The sequence below is a fragment of the Coenobita brevimanus genome, chromosome 3, assembly GCF_032717465.1.
Source record: "Coenobita brevimanus isolate Jiangsu-jjx chromosome 3, ASM3271746v2, whole genome shotgun sequence".
Classification (NCBI taxonomy): Eukaryota; Metazoa; Arthropoda; class Malacostraca; order Decapoda; family Coenobitidae; genus Coenobita; species Coenobita brevimanus.
The window spans coordinates 15,958,841-15,979,850 of NC_136956.1; positions in this window are offsets into that span (position 1 = coordinate 15,958,841).

Sequence of the window (21,010 nt, forward strand, 5' to 3'; positions counted from 1 at the left end):
GCTGGTGATGGTGATCATGGTGGTGATGGTGTTGGTGAAAGGCATCAGCGGGCACGTGCCTGCTGGCATGCACCTGCATCAAACATAACCTGATTGGTCAGGTAGTGGTGATATGGCACGTGGTGAGGCAGGCCGGCGTGGCATGCCATGTGATGAGGCCCATAGTGATGCAGGCTGGCGTGGTGAGGCATGTGGCGAGGTCTGAAGTGATGCAGGCCGGCGTGGTGAGGCCTGTAGTGATGTGGGCTGGCATGGTGAGGCATGTAGTGAGTCCTGTAGTGATGCAGGCCGGCGTGGCGAGGCACGTGGTGATGAATAAAGTGATGCAGGCTGTGTGGGTGAAGGTGATGATGGTTTATGGGTGGAAATTTCCACCTTAGGCTGCTCTCGTGCCCAGCGGATCAGCCTGCGGCATTTTCACCTCCCGCCAGCCTCCTCACTTCCTTCACTCTCTACCTACCCCACCACATTCTCCAGTGTGAGTATATCATCCTCTGCAGGATCATCAGCTACATCTAATCCTTCATCAGAAAAGACTGATGATCATGCAGATGGAAAATATTGCTACTCTGTCAAGAATTCACGGTCACTCTCCTCCTCTGATGCATATTTATTCATACTTAGCATCGCTATATCTGTTTCCTTAGAGGGGGATCACTTTCCCCACTCACAATCGGCAATAATGGTATATCTAACTCCCTCCCTATTGCACTATCACTTAGGCCTTTCCTCCTGAAGTCAGTGGGTGCGGGCAGTCGACCGAGGGTCTGGACACAGGAATATGGATTTGCGTAGGTCTATCCATCACGGAGGTATGCAGGCAACTGGAGCGTACTGGGATGTGTGCGGGAGGGTGCAGGTGGTGAAAATAATCTGCTGAATATTCAAACAATGACGCGAATTGCTAGATCATGTATACTTGACCTGAATGTCGACACGGATGATACGATTCTATTTACATTTAACTTGGCGTATTTTTGAAACACTACTGAATAATATTGCATTTTATTATTCAGTGTTAATATTTTCTGTTTCACCACCTCTCTGATTCACCACACATTCACATTTCTTTTCTAGCTGTCAAATGTCCTTAATGCAAATTCTCAGAAGCTTTTCAGACTGATATTATTATTATTATTATTATTATTATTATTATTATTATTATTATTACCACTACTACTACTACTACTTCTACTACTACTACTACTATATTACAAGAGTTACAAGGTAGGGCAGTGGATGTTAAGGCAGCATCTGGGAACTACCTGCTCTGTTGTTTGCAGATGATATTGTATTGTTAAGTAAGGAAGAAGGGGAACTGCAAGGCTTGGTGAATGACTTTGGGAGCATATGTAAGAAACGGAATCTAAAGATGAATGTGGAAAAGAGTAAAGTTGTGATCTTCAAGAGACATTCAGTCACTGAATGCACAGTGAGGTTGGATGATGAGGAAATGGAAAATGTGATTGCTTTTAAGTACTTTGGTGGTGTGATGAGTAAGGACGGAAGTTTAGCAGATGAAATCCTATGAAAATGTACTGCAACCATATTATGTAACTATACCTTGTAACTCCATACTATGTAACCATATCTTGTAACCATACCTATATACTGTAACCATTTGCATGACCTCACTGTGGTCGGCCTCAGTTGAGTTCCTCCTCATGGCTTCCACATTTCTTAGCCTGGCACCTACCACCTTGCCTGTTGGATGGCCAAAATCATCTACTTAGTCAAGATTTACCTCTTCCGTAGGCTTTTCAAGCTCACTGTGAGTTAGCTAACCATATTTAAGTGGTTCTTAATCTTTGTCATCATGATATATGTCCCATACAGGTGCACAGCACCTGTTGCCACATCTTTCTCTTGGAATAACTTCAAGTTCCTTTAAGATTTCCTGGACTATGGTGACTCGGACGTCTCATCCACTGCTGTGAAGGATGTGGCTATCATTAGAAAGAAAACCCTCCCTTACTTTGTCACAAGCACCACTCTTCACCTTCAGTTCTTCTTGTCTCCTCTGATGGGTTTCTGGATGTCGACTCATCTGCGGTTCAACAAGATGACAACAAGAAATCCAAGCAATGCGTCCAGTCACTGAAAGTCATGAAAGACTACTGAACAAGGAGTTGTGTTGATGCAGGACTTCATCCCTATCATCACAAAGGGTGAGGAACAGTGGCAGTTCCTGTTCCAGGTCATAGAAGCTCATCATCAGCGATTCCCAGACCTTGAAAGGCTACTGTTGCCTCCTCAACTAATCAGCAATGAGTGGAGGATTGGCTCCAATGACACCCCCCACAACGAGTGGCAAATACTTATACTGTAAGGGAGACCTAGGTACTCCAGCATGGTATTCAGCCTAGATGGCACAGGATGTGAACTTCCAGGTCATTCGGGCACCGGTAAATACAACAGTAGCAAACCGAAAATTGGTACATAAGGATTTTGTACCAAGAGCAACAAAAGTGTGTGGAATCCATAAAAAAAAAAAAAAAAATCTACGGCTTTGAAAATAAGGAACACCCTAATATATATCCATAAGTAGTGACACAAGGAAGGAGAGTACTTGGTGCAATGAAAGCCTTGATAAGAAACAGAGGCTTGAGTGTTGCAGCTGCAAGAGGCTTACATGAAGATGCATTAGTGCCAACTTTAACATATGGATGTGAGATTATGGTGTGGCAAGAAAAGGATAAGTCAAGAGTGAGAGCAGTGGAGATGGGACTGCTGAGTAATGAATGTGGAATACCGTGAGTGGATAGGATATGAAACAATGTGATTCGTGAAGGATGTGAAATGAGGAAGTCTGTGGACATCAGAATCAAAGGGAGTTTACTGAGATGGTATGGTCATTTGGGGGGAATGGATAACAATAGAGTGGTGAAAATGGTATATCTGAGCAAATTTGAAGGAGGGAGGAGGCGAGGAAGGCCAAGCAGAAGGTGAAGGGATATGGTGGATGAGTGTGTGAGGAAGAGAGGTTTGAAAGTCGGTGAGGCTAGGGGACTGGCAGGAGATCGAGCTGGCTCGATCAATGTTGTGAGGAGAAGTGCATGATCAGGGACTTGGCACTCCTTTTTAACCCCCCCCCCATCCAGACGTTTTCTGGGCAGTGGTACGCCCCAGTCCCGACATTTTTGGACTTTTTTTTTTTTTTGGCTCAAACATCCGCTTTTGGCGAGAAACATCAAAAATTCATAGAGAAATCGCTCACCTGAGGTTTAAAATACTCAATCCAGGTAAGAGTACCTCCTTACCTTACTGGGTTTTCTATCAGGCTGGCTGCAAGGAAAACGAGTTCTATGGGAGGATAACTATTCTACACCACTCATAAACGGTATTTATTTATTTAGTATGAATTTATATGTAGTACGAGAGTATATTGATTTTCAAATGGTAATATAGGCATTATAAGCATTGTTTCACTCACTAACTCATCACCATTCCTGACCTTTTTTTGCCACATTACCTGATCATCATTTCTGACTGTTCCTTCCTCTAATGTTTGTCCTCCACATTGTCATCGATTGGGGAATCACTCTGGCCTCGAATTTTGTACCGTGGCATGACATGGCTTTACTGGCCAGGTCACCGATAACAGGTGAATTGCTGAGAAAAGGTCATGCAGGGGGGGAGGAGGTCATGCTGGGTAAGGCATTGTCCCTGCCTGGCATATTGTAGAGGAAGGTGTTCCGTGTATACGTGCCGAAAATTACTCGCGAAAATTGAAAATTGTGCAAATTAGGGACCTTGCAATGTCCTTGCAATGTTGCCACGTTAATTTACGTCTCCGGGATATGATTGCACATCATGTGAGGACGTGAATTCACGTCTCCGGGACGGGGCGGGTTAATGTGGCAGCGTCTGGATTGAATCTATCGGGTACGTTTATGTGAAGCTACAGAATGTGGTGAATGTTTTTGGAATATCAGATAGAGCCAGGATTCCTGGGGCTTAAACAGTGAATGAATGGATTGGGCACATTTGGGATGTCTGGACATTGCTACTCCTCACCCTGCCCTAGGGTAGGAAAGGAGGTCCAGATGATGATGATGATGATTCACAGTAAGCTCTCAGTTATCTCTCACTGCGGTATCTGGCCCAGTGCAATATCCTGTGTTTTTGCTCAGCACTATGTAAACAATATCTGGCAAAATAATGCAACATCTCGCACTTAAACGGGAAGGAATTGGCGGTCCTATGCATTATCCGATGGTTAGGCATATCATACGGCTGAGACGTGGGAGCCATCTGGCACCCAGGAACACCCCACAACATGCCAGCAGTCAGGATGCACTGTGGAAGTGGCCCACCTGGTGTGCCCATCCTACTGTCATCCTCTCATTCTCTCCCCTGGATCTCATACAGAGAAGACGTATCTATGCACTCTGATCTTGTGACCATGCAGTGGCAAAACCCTAGTGCCGTGACCTCTCTGCCCTCCCATACCTCACTTGTTGTTGCAAACCATGTGTCCTCTTTGTGTTTCATGTCCCAGTGCTCTGTTTTGAATCTTAAATTACTGTGCACATAATTACTGTCACTAGACCACACGGTATTATGTACACTGTACTGTACTGCAGGGTCTACAACTCTACCCTCCATTGACTTTAACACTATGTGAGTACATAGAACACTATTTACACAGTTACTGTAGTATACAAATGCTGTATTATATTTTATGCTTAATTTTCATCTTTTCCTCGTGGAAACGTTTTTAGGCTAGAGGGTCGGGACAAAGAGAAACACAATTTCCCAGGAGAAAAGTGCATATCATTGGGAAATGATAGATGAGGGAATTCTAAGAAAAATTTATTATATCAACATGTGTCTCAATCTCAGCCATTATGGAAGCTTAGGTTCTGTTGACCATATGAGTGAAGTATGAGGGAAAACATATTCCCCACTATGTTCATCGGTAATTGTAGCTCCATAATGGTTGACACTTCGTTACATGTTGATATATATATATGTTTTTTACGCAAGGAAGAAGGAACCAAAGGCCAGGAGCCTGCAACCCGTTCCTTCCAAGAAAAAGAAGATAATAATACAAAAGAGAGCCAAATTCAACATCCGTTCATTTCGAGATGCCTGGACACACTGTGTTTGAAAGCCTGGAGATCACAGGAAGTAGGAAATACAGAAAGAGGGAGAAGTTCCATGGTTGACCTGCTGCATAAATGAAGGGCTGGGAGTAACGGTTAACTCTTGCATTAGAGAGTTGGACAGAAGAGGGATGAGAGTTTCTTGCTAGACGGGGATTACTCGCCCGTCGTAGAGGTTGAGGGATGCAAGCAGACAGTTCAGGGGAGCAGTGACCATTGAAGTAGCGATAGAAAAGAGACAGAAGTTGAAGGGAGCCAGTATGAGGAGGAGATTTAATAAGACGAAAAACACTTGACTCCACCTTGTTGTGAAGAGCTGTATGTGGAGAACCTTCCAACACATGAGAGTTGTACTCTACACAAGGGCGAATAAAACCCGTTTATAAAGTCAACAACTGTGCATGGGTAAAGAAGGGAAAAAATCGGCTTAGTATACCTAATCTCTTGGAAGCAGATTTTACAAGAGATGTAATAATGATCTTTCCAAGATAATTCCCAAGAGAATGAAACCCTAGATATATTTAAGGATGATGCAGGACTGAACTGGATATAAGGATACATTAATGGGTACTCCTATGGAAGATTAAAATTCCCCTATTAATCATTTATCAAAGTTATGCCCTTTCCTCTCGATACACCCTTTATATTTAAATGAACATTTCATACATATTATACAATAAATGTGTAATATACAGTGTATATATATATATATATATATATATATATATATATATATATATATATATATATATATTCTCTCTCTCTCTCTCTCTCTCTCTCTCTCTCTCTCTCTCTCTCTCTCTCTCTCTATATATATATATATATATATATATATATATATATATATATATATATATATATATATATATATATATATATATATATATATATATATATATATATATATATATATATATATATATATATATATATATATATATATATATTGTTACATAGCCTATGATTTCATTATCCTTTGTATAATTCTAATGTACAGTATGCTGCATGTTTGATCACGATTCGCCACGTGGCTTCCATAGTGACCAGGCTTGCGAGTTCTACCTCACTCCCCCCTTCTCCCCCATATAGTAGAGTAAGTCATTGTTTCTGTTGTTCAGAGCAGGAGTGTCAATCCTTTGTATAATTCTAATGTACAGTATGCTGCATGTTTGATCACGATTTGCCACGTGGCTTCCATAGTGACCAGGCTTGGGTGTTCTACCTCACTCCCCCCTTCTCCCCCTTATAGTAGAGTAAGTCGTTGTTTCTGTTGTTCAGAGTAGGAGTGTCAACTCTTCGTCCTCTATGCCTTCATCTGCGCGTCCTTCTTACAAGTTGAATCAAGCTCTGCCGGCCCCTATATAATGAGCTCAGTCTCTGCATTAGTTGCCACTTAGATCTACTTCTCATTTTGTTCACATCTCTGTCCTCCCCTGTATAGTGTATTATTATTTTTGTGAGTGCTCAGGAAGTCTCCAGCCATCTAGCTGCTGTATAATTTGAGTATAAGTGTTATTACCATTTTTCTTGTACTGTATAGCATAAGGCGTTGATTCATGAATCTGGTGGGTTTTTTTCTGTCAGCCAGTATTAGTAATATTTTGTATCAGTAATAATATTATATCTTGCTTTAACTGAGCATTATCCAGTTTTCTCATTTTATCAGGGCTGACTTAGATAAATTTGCTCTTCCTAAATTCGTGTTAATAGAGGCTATTGCAGTTAACCATATATGTAAACTGTTTTGCCCTTACATTATCCTTATGAGTCCTGAATGTTTAGTTATTAGTTTGAGCATTAAACTTTAACTTGTAATTTTACCTAAGTCTTTTGTTTTGAACCTGGAACTTCGCGGGACAGTAGTGATTTTAATATTCTCACTTGAAGTGTTCATTATCTCTCTTTGTTCCGTAACATAAATTTGGCGACCTCTTATCAGGATATTCAGGATATTATCATAAGGATATCGCTTGATATTTTGTGACTGTGATTTATTCATGATGTCTACTATTACTACTCTTGATGAAGCCAAAGATTTTTTGTCAAATGTGCAAAGAGTGTGTGACGTAGAAAACAGAACAAAGAATGAACTTAAGCTTGTTGCTCAACAATTGGGAATTGCTGTTCGCTCTCATCATTCTAAAGATCAAATTGTTGGCATGATTAATAAAAGCTTGTTTAATGTAACTCCTCCAGATGAGCAAACGCAGATTTAAATAGCTAAGTTACAGCTAGCCCTGCAGGAGGCTCGTGCTAAGAAGGCTGAGTTTCAGGCACGTGCTAAGGAGGCTGAGTCTCAGGCTCGTATTCAGGAGGCACAGGCACAGGCACAAGATCAGGCACAAACTGAACTTGCTAGGATTCAGGCAGACCATGAGTATCGCATGAAACAAGGTAAAACTGGATCATCTAGCTCCAATGATTTTGATGTGGCTAAAAATGTTAAACTTGTCCCTCCTTTTAATGAATCTGATTTAACAAAGTATTTTCAGTTGTTTGAGAGAGTAGCTATAGGTTTTAATTGGCCCAAAAAGTATTGGCCAGTACTCCTTCAGAGTGTTCTCACCGGTAAAGCTCAAGTAACTTATGCATCTCTGCCTCAGGATCAATGTGATAATTATGATGTAGTTAATAGCTTGATTCTTAAGGCCTATGAGCTTGTCCCTGAAGCCTATAGAGTAAAATTTAGGACAACTTATAAGCAAGATAAGCAATCCCATGTTGAGTATCCAAAATCAAAGAAGATCTGTTAGAGCAGTGGTTAAATTCTAAGAATGTAAATTCTGATTTTGATAAATTTAAGCAGATGATTTTGCTGGAGGACTTCAAAAGGTTTATTAATAAAGATGTAAGCCTATATCTTGATGAGAAAAGAATAGATAATTTGTCTGATGCTCCAGTTTTAGCTGATGAATATGTTCTCACTCACATGAGATATTCTAAAGAAAAAAGGAAAGCTGAGAATAAGTACGCTGCCTCTACTCAGAGTACAGGTAACAGGAAAGAGAATAAAGATGATGTTTCTCAGGAAGTAAATACCATCTTCACCTCTAGATTTCAGAAAAGTAAATGTACTTATTGTAGTATGCTTGGTCATACTACGGAGAAATGTTTCAGGAGACAGCGTGATGTGAACAAAAAGGAGTCTTTAAATATTCAGTCAATTGGTCTAGTGTCCACCCTTGAGAGTTCCCAGAATTCTTTAACCGAGTTAACTGAACCTGCTTTGAGGGGTAAATTAAATTCTCATGATGAAGCTCCTCTTTTGAGCAGTAACGTGGGTGACACTCTAAAGAGATCACGTGCTAATTTCCTGTCTGATGGTTTTGTCAGTCCTCTGGAGAGTAATGACAGGAAATCAGTTAAAATATATCGTGATACAGGTGCTTGCCAATCCCTTATGCTGACCAGTGTTCTAGGCTCTAATGTTAATTCCTCTGATGAAACTGTAATCTTACAAGGTGTAGGGAATAATTACTTCTCTGTCCCTCTGTGCAGAGTGAATTTAGAGTCTAGTTTTGTTAATGGTTCCGTTATGGTTGGGTTGGTTGAGACACTCCCAATGTCAGGTGTAACTTTCTTACTTGGAAATGATATTGGTGGAAGTCAAGTGTGTCTAGCTCCTCAGTTGTCTAGTGAACCAGTGACTCCGACCCAGGATTGTGATGTCCCTGATGTGTTCTCTGTATGTGCTGTCACTAGGGCTAATTCTAAAGTTACTGGTCACTTAGAGGATAATGATGATGATGATGTTATCCTAACTGACACTTTTCTTGCTAATTTGGACCACTCACCAGATGAGGCAGTACCCCGTAGTGTTGATAATTTGTCTCGTCAAGAGTTGGTTGAGTTGCAGGTTGCTGACCCTGAGTTGAAAGGTCTCGCTAACTCTGCTTGCAGTGAGGAAGAGGCAGCTGGTGCTTCTGCTTATTATATAAAGTCAGGAGTACTTACGAGAAAGTGGAAACCCCCAACAGCATCAGCCGACTGTGAGTGGGAGGTTGTACATCAATTTGTCATCTCTCGTGTTTGTAGGCAGGATATCATTAGAGTGGCTCATGATTCCAGTTTGGCAGGACACCTTGGAGTGAAGAAGACTGTGGCACGCATTTTGAAAAACTTCTACTGGCCAGGTATCTTCAGAGATGTTTCCTGGTATTGTAAGTCTTGTCATACTTGTCAAGTTGTGGGGAAGTGTAATCAGACCGAAAAGGTTGCACCTCTAGTTCCCACTCCTCCTTTTGAGGCACCATTCACCCGTGTGTTGGTGGATATTGTGGACCCTCTTCCTAAGACTTCTTCAGGATTTTCTTATGTGTTGACCCTGATTGATATAGCTACTCGTTATCCTGAAGCCATTCCACTTAGAAATATCTCAGCAAAGAACGTGGTTAAGGAAATGCTAGGGTTCTTCACCAAGTTTGGTCTGCCCAAGGAGGTACAGTCAGACCGGGGAAGTAATTTCATGTCAAATGTTTTCAAGCAGTCTCTGAAAGAGTTGGGCATTACCCAGATCACCTCTTCAGCTTACCATCCCCAGACCCAAGGAGCGTTGGAAAGATATCATCAAACACTCAAATCGATGCTCAGGAAATACTGTTTGGAACATCAGAAAGACTGGGATAAAGGTCTTCCATTCATTGTATTTGCCGCAAGAGAATCTCCAGATGAATCACTGGGCTTCTCACCTTTTGAACTACTGTTTGGCCATGAAGTAAGAGGACCCCTTAAGCTACTAAAGGAATGCTGGCTGTCGGAGGAAGATGACGTCAACCTGCTGGAGTGTATGATGAAGTTCAAAGAACGGCTCTCCAGTGCTTTACAGCTGGCGAGAGAGAATTTAGGAGCTGCTCAGGAGAAGATGAAGACTTGGTACGATAAGAAGTCCAGGTTACGCCACTTTCAGCCAGGAGATCAGGTTTTGATTCTGCTACCGGTGCATGGGCAACCTCTTCAAGCCAAGTTTAGTGGTCCTTATTTCGTGGAGAAGAAACTCAGTGATGTCAACTATGTCATCGCCACACCAGATCGTAGAAACAACAAGCAACTTTGTCACATCAACATGCTAAAGTTATATCACAGGCAGGACGAAAATAACCCAGTCTGCACTGTAGCTGTTCCACCCGAGTCTGCAAGTGAAGTTCTCCTGTGCAGTATGAGCCTGAGTGATAGTTTGGGGAAGAATCCTGATATCATGAATGATCTCCAGACTAAGCTTTCTCATCTAGCTCCCAAGGAAAGGCAGGAGTTTTCGGCATTACCGCAGGAGTACCCGCAAGTGTTCCGTGCCACTCCAGGAAGAACCACTGTGTTGATGCATGATGTCGATGCTGGAGACGCAAAGCCAATTAAACTGCCTCCTTACCGTGTGAACCAAGTGAAAGTTCCTCTCATCGAGAAGGAGCTTGGCTACCTGTTGGACCACAAGATGACTGAGCCCTGTCAGAGCGAGTGGAGTTCTCCTGTCACTCTAGTCCCTAAGCCAGGTGGGTCACAGCGGCTTTGCATCGACTACGGACGTGTTAATCAGATAACCAAAACAGACACTTACCCTCTCCCTTGCGTGGAAGATTGCATAGACAAGATCGGAAAGGCTAGGTACATAAGTAAGTTTGATTTGTTAAAGGGATACTGGCAAGTACCTATGACTGAACGTGCTAGGGAGATCTCATGTTTTGTAACACTAGGAAAGATTTTTGCATGTTTTGTAATGCCATATGGTATGAAGAATGCACCAGCCACTTTTCAGAAGCTCATGAATGTTGTAATAGAGGGTTTGGCAGGGTGTGTTGTTTATATTGATGATGTATTAATCTTCAGTGACAACTGGAAAGATCACCTATGCCATGTCAGTAAATTTCTTGAGCGTTTGGTTCAGGCTAATCTTGTAGCTAATTTATCAAAGTGTGAGTTTGGTCAAGCTAAAGTTCAGTACCTTGGGTACGTAATTGGTGATGGACACGTTGCACCACCAGGAGCTAAGGTTCAGGTTATAAGTGATCTTCCCAGACCTAAAAGTAGGAAAGAGCTCCAAAGATTTTTGGGAATGGTAGGTTATTAAAAGAGATTTGTTCTTAACTTTTTAATTCTTGTATCACCACTTACAGACCTACTGAAAATGCGAGTTAAATTTGTCTGGACCGATAACTGTGAATCCTCTTTCAGTAAACTTAAAGCTATCCTATTTAGTCAGCCAGTGTACGCTACTCCAAATTTTGCTAAGCCTTTTAAGATGGCGGTTGATGCAAGTGATATAGGAGCTGGGGCTGTTTTGCTGCAAGAGGATGATCAGGGAATTGAGCACCCTGTCTTATTACAGTATGAAGTTCACTCCACCTCAAAAGAACTACTCAACTATTGAGAAAGGGCTTTTGGCCTTGATTTTGGGTTTACAGCATTTTTCATTTTATTTTTGTTCTGGTTTTAACCCCATAGTCATTTATACTGATCATAACCCACTGAAATTCCTTAGTAAGTTTAAAGATAAAAATCAGAGATTGACAAGATGGAGTCTACTTCTTCAGGAGTATTCATTAGACATACAACATGTCAAGGGGAAAGAAAATGTTATTCAGATTGCTTAGCTAGACTTTAGACAGATTGTTTTAGAGTAATAAGAAATTTCCTTTGTAAATTTCTTTTTCTTTGTTGAAAGGTGTTACATAGCCTATGATTTCATCATCCTTTGTATAATTCTAATGTACAGTATGCTGCATGTTTTATCACAATTCGCTATGTGGCTTCCATAGTGACTAGGCTTGCGTGTTCTACCTCACTACCCCCTTCTCCCCCTTATAGTAGAGTAAGTCGTTGTTTCTGTTGTTCAGAGCAGGAGTGTCAACTCTTCGTCCTGTATGCCTTCATCTGCGCGTCCTTCTTACAAGTTGTATCAAGCTCTGCCGGCCCCTATATAATGAGCTCAGTCTCTGCATTAGTTGCCACTTAGATCTACTCCTCATTTTGTTCACATCTCTGTCCTCCCCTGTATAGTGTATTATTATTTTTGTGAGTGCTCAGGAAGTCTCCAGCCATCTAGCTGCTGTATAATTTGAGTATAAGTGTTATTACCATTTTTCTTGTACTGTATAGCATAAGGCGTTGATTCATGAGCCTGGTGGGGTTTTTTCTGTCAGCCAGTATTAGTAATATTTTGTATCTGTAATAATATTATATCTTGCTTTAACTGAGCATTATCCAGTTTTCTCATTTTATCAGGGCTGACTTAGATAAATTTGCTCTTGCTAAATTCGTGTTAATAGAGGCTATTACAGTTAACCATATATGTAACCTGTTTTGCCATTACATTATCCTTATGAGTCCTGAATGTTTATTGTTAGTTTGAGCATTAAACTTTAACTTGTAATTTTACCTACGTCTTTTGTTTTGAACCTGGAACTTTGCGGGACAGTAGTGATTTTAGTATTCTCACTTGAAGTGTTCATTACGTAATTGGTGATGCACACGTTGCACCACCAGGAGCTAAGGTTCAGGTTATAAGTGATCTTCTCAGACGTAAAAGTAGGAAAGAGCTACAAAGATTTTTGGGAATGGTAGGTTATTAAAAGAGATTTGTTCTTAACTTTTCAATTCTTGTATCACCACTTACAGACCTACTGAAAAAGCGAGTTAAATTTGTCTGGACCGATAACTGTGAATCCTCTTTCAGTAAACTTAAAGCTATCCAACTAAGTCAGCCAGTGTACGCTACTCCAAATTTTGCTAAGCCTTTTAAGATGGCGGTTGATGCAAGTAATATAGGAGCTGGGGCTGTTTTGCTGCAAGAGGATGATCAGGGAATTGAGCACCCTGTCTTATTATAGTATGAAGTTCACTCCACCTCAAAAGAACTACTCAACTATTGAGAAAGGGCTTTTGGCCTTGATTTTGGGTTTACAGCATTTTTCATTTTATTTGTGTTCTGGTTTTAACCCCATAGTCATTTATACTGATCATAACCCACTGAAATTCCTTAGTAAGTTTAAAGATAAAAATCAGAGATTGACAAGATGGAGTCTACTTCTTCAGGAGTATTCATTAGACATACAACATGTCAAGGGGAAAGAAAATGTTATTGCAGATTGCTTATCTAGACTTTAGACAGATTGTTTTAGAGTAATAAGAAATTTCCTTTGTAAATTTCTTTTTCTTTGTTGGGAGGTGTTACATAGCCTATGATTTCATCATCCTTTGTATAATTCTAATGTACAGTATGCTGCATGTTTTATCACAATTCGCTATGTGGCTTCCATAGTGACTAGGCTTGCGTGTTCTACCTCACTCCCCCCTTTTCCCCCTTATAGTAGAGTAAGTCGTTGTTTCTGTTGTTCAGAGCAGGAGTGTCAACTCTTCGTCCTGTATGCCTTCATCTGCGTGTCCTTCTTACAAGTTGAATCAAGCTCTGCCGGCCCCTATATAATGAGCTCAGTCTCTGCATTAGTTGCCACTTAGATCTACTCCTCATTTTGTTCACATCTCTGTCCTCCCCTGTATAGTGTATTATTATTTTTGTGAGTGCTCAGGAAGTCTCCAGCCATCTAGCCGCTGTATAATTTGAGTATAAGTGTTATTACCATTTTTCTTGTACTGTATAGCATAAGGCGTTGATTCATGAGCCTGGTGGGGTTTTTCTGTCAGCCAGTATTAGTAATATTTTGTATCTGTAATAATATTATATCTTGCTTTAACTGAGCATTATCCGGTTTTCTCATTTTATCAGGGCTGACTTAGATAAATTTGTTCTTGCTAAATTCGTGTTAATAGAGGCTATTGCAGTTAACCATATATGTAACCTGTTTTGCCCTTACATTATCCTTATGAGTCCTGAATGTTTAGTTGTTAGTTTGAGCATTAAACTTTAACTTGTAATTTTACCTACGTCTTTTGTTTTGAACCTGGAACTTTGCGGGACAGTAGTGATTTTAGTATTCTCACTTGAAGTGTACATTATCTCTCTCTGTTCCGTAACAATATATACATATATATATATATATATATATATATATATATATATATATATATATATATATATATATATATATATATATATATAAAAGATTTGGAATTCATATAATATATATATATATATATATATATATATATATATATATATATATATATATATATATATATATATATATATATATATATATATATATATATATATATATATATATATATATATATATACAAGTTGATAGAGATTTTGTCATTTCTATCCCTTTACCTATCTATTGCCAGACACCATTATCTCGTAAAGGGTGGCCATTTGACTCTGAGTTATTTGTTTTACTGGGAGGGGCACTAACCAACTCACTTGCTGACTCTTAGGGAGTACGTATGGTTTAATTATATGGTAGCCACCCAGCGTTCTAAATAATTTCTTGGCATACAGGAAACCATTTGGCTTGTCATTCAATGTAAAGCCACCTGTAGAGGAAAGAGAAGCAATAAGAAGGTATAGGAAAGCCGGGAGAAATAGCAAGAGAGGAGGGCAGGCACAGAAAAAGAATGATAAAAGCTAAGGAAGAAGTAGGCAACACTACATCAAGTGAGTGGATGATGGTCGCCACCACCTACCATACACTAGGCATACTATACCAATTTTGTTTGTCTAAACAGAGTTAAGCTATATTAGTTTGTTTCTAGGTTAGTTATGTTTGCTAAGCAAGGTCTCGGTGACACCTTTGTGTTTCCTAAAACTACATCATGTTTTGGTTCCATAATGCCCTCTTTGTTGGGATTATAGTTTTGTCAGAGAGAGAACGTGGTTGTTATTAATTACCTTCATTAAATCAATATTGTCGCATGTTAATGAGCCTAAATACTGCATTGCTAAATAATGGCATTTTATGGAAAAATACCATTACCTCAATGGAAACCGCCTGAGAAAACTGGAAAATTTAGGAACATGTAATTATGAGTCCAGGCCGCGGCTTACATCATTGCTCAATCATACATGGTCAGTTATCCAGCTTATGCCTATACTACACCCATGATGGGGTTTGAAATCTTACATAGCTGAGTTAGCCATAGCTTTGGTTATGACATATAGGAATATTGTCAAGAAAACAGTTAATCGTGTGTGTGTGTGTGTGTGTGTGTGTGTGTGTGTGTGTGTGTGTGTGTGTGTGTGTGTGTGTGAGAGAGAGAGAGAGTGCTAATTTATAATGTTCTTCCTGATGGAATAAAGTAAGCTATTATACCATCTTTCTTGCTTCCTGAAATCCTTTGGCATATACTATATCAACATTCTGCAGTAAACTCTCTCTCTCCCTCTCTCTCTCTCTCTCTCTCTCTCTCTCTCTCTCTACAAAGTGGTCTACACCACGTGTATTGCAAAAGTTGATACTTTTATGTATCTCTGATTTTCTGTTTATCTGAACCAGGGTCATCGTTTAATAAGCAATAAAAATCATATTTATTTCTATCCGTGCAGTTCTGCCTCCGCCTTCGACACTCTCCACTCGCAGTCCATTAACTCTTCCGCCTTCCTCTGCAAGTTGTAGGCAACTTACAGGGTTTATATCATTAATTCTTCTTACATGCTTCCACACAGCATCCAGTACCGCTGATAGTCTCTCTTCGTTTCCTTCTGGGTGATTAAGTCTCCAACAAATTCCCCTTGCATTTCGTGGTAACCGATAACTTTGTTGACACTGCGGCGCGTCTCTCTCCCTGATAAAGAGACTCCTCCCCTCTCCCTGATGTGAAAGTTCATCTATCCGCGATGTAGAAACTGTTCCCCTCTACATGATATGCAGGCTTCCGCTCGCCATGATGCTGGATTCCTCCTGTGTCCATAATGTGGGATTCTTGCTCATTCCTTTTCTCTTTACCCACTTCTCTCACTTTCTCCTTTTTTTATCTCTAAACATTCTTCACTCGAAATAGTTTAACGTGTCTCCAGTTTCCGTCGTGCTTCCTTTTGTGTTTTTCAAACGTTTTCCTTTCTTGTCTTTCTTTGTATTGCAAACAACACTGAACAATCTTTGTTACCCTTTCATTGACAGTTATTTTTTTCCATCATTCCATCCCCTTTTCTCTCGCTTTGTCCCTTTTGTTCCTCACACCACTCAAGAACATACTATCACAACAACGTTACAAAATACCTGGAGCTTAGCTAAAGACTTCTTCTTCAATGGGACAGCTCAGAAGAAAACCTAATGAAAAATGATCCCTGTCTCTACCAAGGACAAAATAGTGATGTAATTACCCACGACAAAGTTAACCAGAAGTCTGTACTGGAAAACAGACGAGGAAAATATGCGTGAGAAGTTTGTGAAGTTTTACAACACAACATTTACGAAAGAGGCTTACCTAAATGAATTGCAATGATTTTTTGCCAGGCAAAGCTCAATGATAAAAGTGTGTGTGGGGTGGGGGGGGGGGAATTTACTAGGAATGCGAGACTGTCTTTGCCCTCGAAAAGTAGAAAATGCTTTCTTAATAATTCCCCAAGGAAGCACTCTTTTTTATGCATTCCTGCATATAACAATGAGCACTAAGAATTGGTCCATAGTTAAAGAGGAATTATTTATTATTCATGACGCACTCTTACAGCGTCCATCACCGGAGGCAATTCAGCACTCACAACGTGAGGCCATGGCAGACCCAGATTCTGGTTCGTTTGTCATAGATGACATTAGTTTATGTCTCAAAACTCAGCTTCTTAATATTTGTTTTCTGCTCGACCTTTACAAAAATACCTCCATATCTCGAATAATAAACATCTCAGTGGTTCATTATCTCTCAGTTTCCTTTTTACGAAATCCATCAACGAAAGATTACAGTCCATTCCAGGTAATAGTCTCTCAGAGTATGTTTACCGAACCAGATCCATGCGTTCTTTAACACTGTACAGTTGCTAAGTTTACACAGAAGCCTTACTTGCCCCTGTGTGGAGCCGAGTCTCTCTCGATCAAACACTACCCACGATGGTTGGGCCTAATTAGTATGCGTACACAAAGAGAGATTACTCCGTAAAAAATGTATGACCAACTCAAATTAGATGTAGCTCAGCCGGTGAACTTTAGAAGCTGTCCAAAACCGGATTAAAGCTTTACCTCAAGGACGTCTCTTGCTATCTATAGACGACTTTTTCCATTTATGGAGATTTTTCTGAACTGGATGCATTGCACATATCCTTAATTAGTCCCATTAATAAGACAAATCTTTTGTAAAATTTTATGAAATCCTTCCGGACGTAGCAAGGCCACGCGTTATTATACAAACTCTTGCTAAAAGGTTTATAGCGTGTTGAAATAGTTCCCACAATGCCTAAAACGCATCCTCGAAAGAGTTAAATGGCTGTCACGCTCATATCAAATAGGGGAATAAATATAAAATGAACAATAACTATGAGTAACGTGATCGCACACGGAAATGGCTGGCACAGTAACGCATGGCTAAGAATATACTGTATATGCCCTGACTGCGCTGGGTGCTGCTCGTCAACAGTTGGTCAAAGCAGGCAGCGAAGAACCCATCAGCATCTGTAAGAGAAGGCGGTGGTAGAATCGGTAGGGAGACGGCCTGCAGTCCTAATGGACCCAGGTTCGAATCTCGGCTGGGACAGGGAACAGTTTAACGATTTGATTTTCATAAAAAGCAGATTTTTCTGATCTACCAGATGACCCGCCGACATGTCATAAAAAGTACCCCCGCTAATACCAGTACACCAGTCCTGTATGAGACAGCCCTAGCATGTATTCAATATGGATGGTTGGTGTTAGAGCCGAAGTGGTGACATGTGGAGATGTAGGAGGACTACTGGGCCCCGAGGAAGACTACTGGGACTTGGGAATAGGTACTGAAGCCTTTGTCCAGGGTCGGGCACGTAAAAAAAAAAATCAGAGTACAACGGACTTCCAGGAAGAAAAATAATCCTTCGGCCCTCATGGTCTTTGGCTCTCCAAGGCTGGACTGCCACATCCGTTATGTACAATTAAATTAATTATGTTCTGCCTTGTGTCAATGTATCGCTACAGCAAGAGAGTCAAGTGTATCCTGAGGTTTAACCGTCGTGACATAGAAAGGTCGGGGAGATGGAGGCAAATCATCCGATTTTGTATTCTGGATCAAGTTATGTCTAGTACAATATAATAATAGTATAAGATTAATCCACCTTCCATAACTGGCATTACTACCGTTAATATGTTTGGCTCCATTTTATATATTCCAGGAGAAAAGAATTACAAATATCATGTCGAGGCAGAAAACTTCTCCGTCAAAAAAAGAAAAAAGACAAAATCACTTGAACAAAGGTTAAGAGAGACCTCCCATGGACGGCGGATGGATAAAATTGTCATTGACGCTATTAATGGTCCGACGTAAATGTGCGGTTCTTATGGATTCTTACAATTTTCAGTTACCTTTGCAGTGCAATTGGAATTTTTTTTTATTTATCAGTTGATTTAATTAATATTAGTAAAGCTTTGTGTTACGTAAGAATTTATGTTGTAAAATATACAAAGATGCCACCATACTGAAAGACGTAATTCTCTCTCTCTCTCTCTCTCTCTCTCTCTCTCTCTCTCTCTCTCTCTCTCTCTATGTATATGTATATAAAACTTTAGAGTTGCAAACTAAAAGAATAACCTTAAGCAAATTCCTTGAAATCGTCAGTTTAGAAGTCAAGAGTGAAGAGATTAAGTCTTGGGCAAGTGGGTCTGGGAATAGCACACTGGGAGGGTGGATGTTTTAGGTGTAATGTTTGTGTAACTCGACCCAGAATTTACAGTACAACCTTTTCCTTCCTTCCTGGTAATCTTACTCTTGCGCCATTGCTCTCTCTCTCTCTCTCTCTCTCTCTCTCTCTCTCTCTCTCTCTCTCTCTCTCTCTCTCTCTCTCTCTCTCTAATCCTCTCAAGCTTTCACATTCCCTCCCTCCTCCTTTGTTTCCCTCTGCTTTCCTCCCATTATCTCCTTTCGTGAGACTCTCCGACCCATTCTCCTTTCTTCCTTCCCATCTCATCTACCTTCTTCCCCCACTTCTCTCCCTCCCTCCATCCCTCTTCTCAGTACCACTCCTCCCACCTCTGTCATACCTGGCCATCTCATTTCCTCTTTCCCTCCTATATGCCGCTTCTTCTTTTCTCTCCATCCCTCACTCCTTACTCCATGATTCTATCTCTTACGGGCTTAGTCCTTTATACGAGAATACTGCATAATGCTATATTTTCCTCCCCTCACTCTTCTCCTACCTCTGTCGATACTGACGTCCCTCTGTATCTTACGCTAACTACGGTCACATGCACTTAGTTTTTACACATTCGTCATTCTTACCTATTCCTCTTCCGCATCCTCTAATTGCTCCACATCCTCTCTTTCGATGGTTACCCATATTTCCCTTAATACCACCCTCCTTCCCTTTTTCTCACCCCCTTCCTCCTTGCCTCTGTATCACGTTATAAGCGGAAACCCAACAGAGTATGAGAGAGAGAGAGAGAGAGAGAGAGAGAGAGAGAGAGAGAGAGAGAGAGAGAGAGAGCTGCATAGGGAAGAAGGGGAATAGGAGGTAGTTAGTTAGGGAGAGAAAAGAGAAAGTTTATTCTGAGGAAAAGATAAAGAAGTGAAATGGGAGAAAAGAAAGAGAAGGACGGGAGGGAAACAACTAAGGACGTACAGTAGATACACTGAGAGACTTAGAACAGAAAATAAATTCTCTGTCCTTACCTCCCATCTCCCATACGACCTGTTGTTGATGGACCTGATATGCCCGACCCAGTACCACCTGAGAATTTTGAAAACATAGGCTACACCGTATCTCTCCCCAAGTAAGCAGTGGCAACAGTGATAATGTAGACACGGAACCTCATGTTCATCGTCAAGATGAACTTAATGATCTGGTGAAAATCTTGAGCCTTGATAAAAGTCTGCTGAGATGAGATTTTTAGGTATCACACATAATCCAAAATTTATTAGCGTCTGGGACATCTTTCTCCTAATACCGCAATCAAGAAAAATATTTTCTTCCATAATTAAAACAAAAAGATCACACAGATCCTGCTGATTTAATAGAAAAGTTTGGTGTCACTTGCAATGCTAATGAGTGGAGACTTCATAATTATATTCTTGGCAACGAAGTCATAACAAAATTCTTTCACACAACAGTAACATGCATGATTCTGTTCCTGTAACTTATTCAGTTGACCTCAAGGGAAGTTATGAAAAATGTTTAGTGGTTTTACATTACATTAGTTACAAGGACATCAACTGAATAATTTGCTGAGACAGAAAGGTACAATGTATTCTGCTTGGACAACAGTCAGGCTACTCAGATATTTCGTGTCTCTTGTGTATGTGGGATAGAAGTGCCAGGAATCTCTACCAGACTCAGAAACAATTGCCAAGTAGGAGACAACTTTCACTAGGGACAAAGAATGCTTTAAGACATTATTTAGTGGATCCAAAAAAGGTTCTTTTGCCCCCTCTCATAAAACTTAGCATAATTAAGGAATCTGTTCAAACTGCCACGAGGCGGAGATGGTATGAAGTTTTTGTGCATGAAGCTTCTAGAACAGTCGGGTGGCATGGTCTAAGAAGGTAAATTTGTTGATATGAGAACACTTATCAAGGATGCAGGGTTTGAAAACTCTCTTCTTCTTTTGAAAAGAGGCATGGATTGCCTTGAAAGATGTAATTCAAAAGTTTTTCGGAGACTATACAGATTGAAACCTAAGACTTTTAGGATGCAAGAAAAGTGCAAGGTGCTAGGATATAGCATGAGTCTCAAAGTACACGTCCTGCATACTCAAGTGGACTACTTTCCGGAAAATCCGGAAGTTTTGAGTTAAGAACAAAGTAAAAGTATTCATCATGATATAGGGTATGTGGAGAGATGATACTAAGGAAATAGAATGCCAACAAGATGGCCGACTACTAGAGGATGTTGCACCATGAGA